General features: G+C 34.4%; 1 long non-coding RNA gene across 1 annotated transcript; it reads right to left on the bottom strand.

Moving 5' to 3' along the window:
• Positions 1-3,550: 3,550 nt before the first annotated feature.
• LOC122142755 lies at positions 3,551-4,162 on the bottom strand. The gene is made up of 2 exons (XR_006158778.1): positions 3,980-4,162; positions 3,551-3,820 (listed from the first exon to the last, which is right to left on the bottom strand). It is a non-coding gene; the product is annotated as an uncharacterized LOC122142755 (long non-coding RNA).
• Positions 4,163-5,897: the final 1,735 nt, after the last annotated feature.

The raw sequence follows: 5,897 nt of genomic DNA, 5'->3' as shown, positions 1-5,897 counted from the left end.
TTGCCCCTTTAATATATTCATATTACAATAAGTGTAGACTATTTACAGCTTCACAGCCCAGACATGCGCCCGCACAAACTAAAACACTACTTCCGGCTCAGTGAGCCGCCAATCTTCTTCTCTTTTCTGGTAGAGTTTTTCTTGCCAGTTGGCACACAACGAAAAGGCGCATTACCGCCTCCAACTGGTATGGAGTGTGGATCTGAATGACTACTACTTATTTTATTCCAAATAAAAATAAAACTAAACTGAATCAACAAAACAAAACAAAATCAACAAAACTAAAATTAAGACTCAAATCTTCTCAATCATAATGATTATTCTAAGATAATGAAAAACGATTCCATACTACTTCTGGAGTTGCAAAATTTTAAACTCATTAATGCTGCAGGGGTTTCTATAATAACCCGCTTACGTAGCCAGACTTTGAAAATTAGTGAGGTCCGAGGGGTTTCTATAATAACCCGCTTATTATAGAATTGTGCTATAATAACCCCTATAAATACAACTAATAATATACTCTAACACTTGAAAAGAGACAGAAATATAGATGTATTTGGAGGGATGCTCATTTTTAAATCATACTGCATCAAAGTTTGTTAATACTTTACTATATTTATGGGTTGGATAATTTTATCAGTTGTTTATTATTCATGCAACCATACATATTGCTGTTAAAGTTTTTATTTATAACCATTATATAGCTGATAACTTTGTCTAGTGCTCTTATGAATGTTTATAGCATGATTTGTGAAAGTTAACTACTATACTGAATGACTTAGCATAGACTTCTTAATGGCTAGTGTTTGCGTATTTCATTTCATTCTGTACCCTACTTGTTCTACAGATCTCTGTACTAGTGTTAGACAGCGTTTGGTTTTTTTCCCTTACCCAATGTCATATCTTGTCAGCAACACCCTCTCAACGAACTTTCTTAAATCTTTCCAACAATAAAACATTTACTCCAACATTATGAGGCTGGTGTCCATTTACACTAATTTCGCCCACGAAAAGTGTTATTTTCGGCTAGTCAAGATTACAGAAGGTAAAGCATGTGTCATACATATTTTTACGTGATCGACCCGGGTTCGAATCCACCTTTTGGTGAATTTTTTTCTCCCTTTTCAAATTTCAAAACAAAACAAAAAATCACAACTAAAAAATAAAAAATAAACAATCAAAAAGTTAAGGAAAATAAAGTACCAATAAGGTGGCATCCATTAAATTATTTGGCTTTATTGTCCAATAAGGTGGCATCCATTAAATTATTTGAATTAAAATTTACACTCAATAAGTTATTATTGCATACTGTCTTAAGGTGCAGATCATTTCCACTATTTGCAATAAGTAGTATAAATAGCAGAAAATCCTGCTAATTTAACATAGTATGAATAGAATCTATCTATTTGCACTTAGTGTAATAACATATCACTAAATGCTGCTAAATTGCACTTAGTGTAAATAGCCGCTGACCCTTTTTGATTACTGCCATACCGGCCATGCAATGTTGCCAGATATTGCTATTAAAATAAACAAAAACCTATAAATAAATAAAATAAACCGAAATTATTTCAAATATTTTGGAAATTAGATAAGATAAAGTTATCGCTGACCCTAAACCGCAACTTCCTACTTTATTAAAAAAAAATGCTTATAATAGCTGGATCTGGCAATACGGAGGCTGCGTTCGTGCTCTCGCTCACAACTAGTCTCGCGCTCTCACTCTCAGAAGACTCGTTCACTTCGTCAGCGTCTCACAGCGATCAATTTCATACCACGGATGCTAAACATAATGAATTATACATGCAGACATTCATATGAGGAGTTTAGCAGCAAATTAGTCAGAACACATTTTATTTTTGAACATGAAAAGTTTACCAAGGTCCGGACCTCAGTGAGCTCATAGTTGGCTACGGGCCTGTCTGCACTCCATTTTCCGGGCGATGCAATTACCACTCTCTCCGGCCCTGACCTCCTCTACCCATTGCAAAGCAATAATCATGGCCATCATTTCACATGCATATACAGATATATCATCGGTAAGTCTCTTTCCACACTCATTAAACTCAGGGATTACTACTGCTGCTGCTGCTCTACCTGTTTTAGGATCTTTAGAACCATCATATAAAATCTGTAAATAAACGCAATAATTTCCTCTGATGTTTGAATTAAAAATCGTATAATTTCCCCCATATTCATCTCTCATCAGTTCAAAGAGGCTAAAATCTATCTCTGGCTGTGGTAAAAACCAAGGAGGTATAGTTGGCAGAACTCAGACAGGACCACTTTGGCAAGTTACTTGAGTTTATTGAACACAATTTGTCTTTGGCGGTATGGTTCCTTATGGGGGTTCTTGCTCCCAAATTAATTGAACATACAAAAGCTTAAACATTACCCCCCCCCCCCCCCCCATAAATAATGTCTTTAAAAGCGAACAGTGGTTATGAGTATATGTATATGCTATGTACTGTATATATGTCCTGTGTCTAATAGGAGAATGGTAGTGATTGGAGCGATTTGACAACTGACCGCATCAGCTGGTCGCAGCCTATGCCTCCGTGGCCTGACTGAACTAATGCTGCGCTCGATTAGGAGAGTAATTCCTCTCCATTATACCCATTTCACTTGCCTTTTTTTCTAACAACCCATCCAAAGCTATTTGTTTGCCTTTTCTCCGTGTTTCCAGCATGGTTCAATAGCACTTATTGCAGGATGGTTATTATGTCCTTGTAAATTCACCCGGTATGTTGTCATGATTTGCTGTCTTCTTAGCTCCAATAGCATTTCCCCCATTTCTACCTGTAACGCTGGCACAGATGTTGTTTTAAAAAGCCCCACTACCATATCCTTAATGCTTGTATTACATCCAATCTTTTTCAACAAGGTTTTAGATGCTGACCCATATACCACACATCCATAATCCATACTGATCGTATTAAATCTATAGATATCGTTTTCAAACTAGACCTGTCAGCTCCCCACTATGATCCCACTAAACATCTCATCACATTTAAAACCTTTTTTACACTTATGAGATTATCAATATGTACCTTCCATGTGAGCCTAGCATCAAACCACACTCTTGATGACCCTTGATGATCAGTTGACATTAAAAGATCATATTGCTAAAACAACACAATCATGCAGGTTTGCACTACACAACATTAGAAAGACCAGGCCCTTCCTAACAGAACATACAACTCATCTCTTCTGTGAGCATTTAACTGAAATAAATAAATAAATTATCTGCCTTCACGTTTGAATTATTAACCTTTATCCCTTTTTGTCCTAGCTTTTACTATTTGGAATGATTTTAACGATTTAAACCTTGTATAGCGGCCCCTGTTTATTGCCAGCTTATGATAAATTGCTTTTTTTAATTCCTCAACTGTAAGTCGCTTTGGATAAAAGTGTCTGCCAAATGAATAACTGTAAATGTAATACTTTACTTAGCTGAGTTCAAATTATTTCAATACATTCACATACAAAAAAAAAAAAAAAAAAAAATTCAAAAAAAAAAGAAAAAAAAATCCAAAACAGGGAAACTGAATTGGGGAAAATGTTTTATTTTGATCTGCTCCATTTGTTTTTGCTTAGTAGTACAACTGATGCTTCATCAATGTGTTATTCCTCACACTCAGGCAAATTCATCACTCCATCATTACATGTTGGTCTTGGGAGGTTTTGGGCTTTAAATTTTTTGCCACTCTGACATGCAAATCGATGCCATCATTATGTGTTGAGATTATCTTTTCATTTGACTTCCACTTCAACCTTATACCTCTTTTATCCATTTCCTCCACTGTCACTATACAGGGCTCTGAAATAAACACAATATGTCACTGTCAGTGTTAAAATATATTTACTGATTCATCATCACGATGTACAACGTAAACTTCAAGATTACATCAACTTTGCAAATTAAAATACAGTTAGAAAAGCCTCTTTGATGTATATGGAGTGTAGTGTGCAAACTTACTTAAACAATAAATTTTCCCTTTCCATTCGCCTTTTACACAGGTCAAGTAACTGGAGAAGGGGGGACGCGGATCCAGTGTGTATTTATCAAAGCAGCTGTATTCAACTCTCTCCTCCGTATTGTATTCATTTTTTGTCATTTCTTTTGTATCTGCATTGTGGATTTTGGTGGTGGTCCGCATTTTCCCTGAGGGCAAAGCAAAGATACTTCATTATTATTGTGGTTGTTATTATTATTTATTAATGTTATTTTATTTATTTCTTTATTATTATTATTATTATTTTATTTTTAGACTGTCATCCCCAAGAAATTTTGCATTGATAAATCTCAATATGGATCGTCTGGGTAAAAACCCACAGTATTAAAAATCAAGCATATGTAATCATTTGAAGGGGGTTTCTTTTTTTAAAAAATTTCAACTTTAAAATTATCTTTAACATTGTTTGTAAACATCTGTAAACATCATCTTTTTGTGTGTGTGTGTGTTAAAATTAACAATTTGCAAATTCTGCAAGGTGTATGCAAACTTTTGACCACAAATGTATATAATAATTTGACTGAATTTAGAAAAAAAAAAAAAAAAAAACATTCTGGTTTTACAACCAGAGCGACATTTATATTACCAGTGCATTGCTGTATGCCTGTCCACTGGCCCTGGGGATTACAGGTGATTTGTACAGGCTGCTTTGGTTCAAATAAAAATAGACATTTATATTGTATTCTTGAATTGATTTTGTAATTTGAATTTTGACTTCCCACAATCTCTGCATTTGGAATTCTTGGTGGGTCACACATCATTTCTAAAATAAAATAATAATAATAATAAAAAAAACAATCATATAATTGATATTATGTGAATAACAAGATTGTAATCAACCACAGTATTAAGAATCAAGCATACAGTATGTAAATGTTTGAATGGGGTTACTTTTTATTTTTTATTCAACTTTACATTTATCTTGAACATTGTTTGTAAACATCTATAAACATCATATTTTTTTGTTAAACTCTATAAACATGTGTGTTAAATTATTAAAGGGGTCCTATTATGTTCTTTTACAAAGTCTTGTTTTTGTTTTGGGGGTGTACTGAAGCCGCCCGCCTTCCGAAAAAACGAAATGTGATGTGATTGGTTAGCTGTCTCAGTGCGTTGTGATTGGCGAGCAGCTTAGATGGTGTTTCAGCACTGCCAGGCCCCTTGCCTAAGCAGCAAGTTCCATCTGCTCCGGTATAGGTTAAGGATGGTTTCAATATTACCATATCAATTTGAGCCAGATTCAGATCCCGAGAACAGAGCAAGAAGATCGTCCAGAACCTTTGCACGCACATATATTGCAAGACATATTAGAGTGGTAACATTGTTGTTGTTGTTGCTTTTTTTTGTCTAAATCAAGTTTTAGATAGGATGTCAACAACCGCTTAAAAATAATACAGATAAGTGCATATGGATTATGTTTATTGTTCTTTAATTCTAACATTGTAACATTAATTGCAGTGAAACTGTTATACAGTTGAATTTATTTATACCATAGTCCAGTGTTTCCCACAGACTAAGACTCTATTTGTTGCGTCATATATATGCAAATTAATATATATGGTTAAGGCTCTGTTGTAGTGGTAGAGATCGAGATTCCCCGGTAACGACTGTATGCAGCGATATATACATGAATGTGATATTATGTCGTGGCCACAAGATCATTTTGTCGAGGTAACGACATCCTTATGTCATGGCCTCGAGATGTTATGTTGAGAGAGGGACATTCATTTAAACACGTTAACAAACCTGTGTGTGACCATAGCAACCCGGGATTATCAGAGATTAATTTATTAACATTTTATTTTTAATTAAGAAATTATTATATTATTTTATTATAGAAATTATTACATTATTAATTATTATATTAAGGCCTTGGCTATC

Source organism: Cyprinus carpio, unplaced genomic scaffold (assembly GCF_018340385.1).
Source record: "Cyprinus carpio isolate SPL01 unplaced genomic scaffold, ASM1834038v1 S000000113, whole genome shotgun sequence".
Classification (NCBI taxonomy): domain Eukaryota; kingdom Metazoa; phylum Chordata; class Actinopteri; order Cypriniformes; family Cyprinidae; genus Cyprinus; species Cyprinus carpio.
This window is presented reverse-complemented; position numbering and strand designations above follow the sequence as displayed.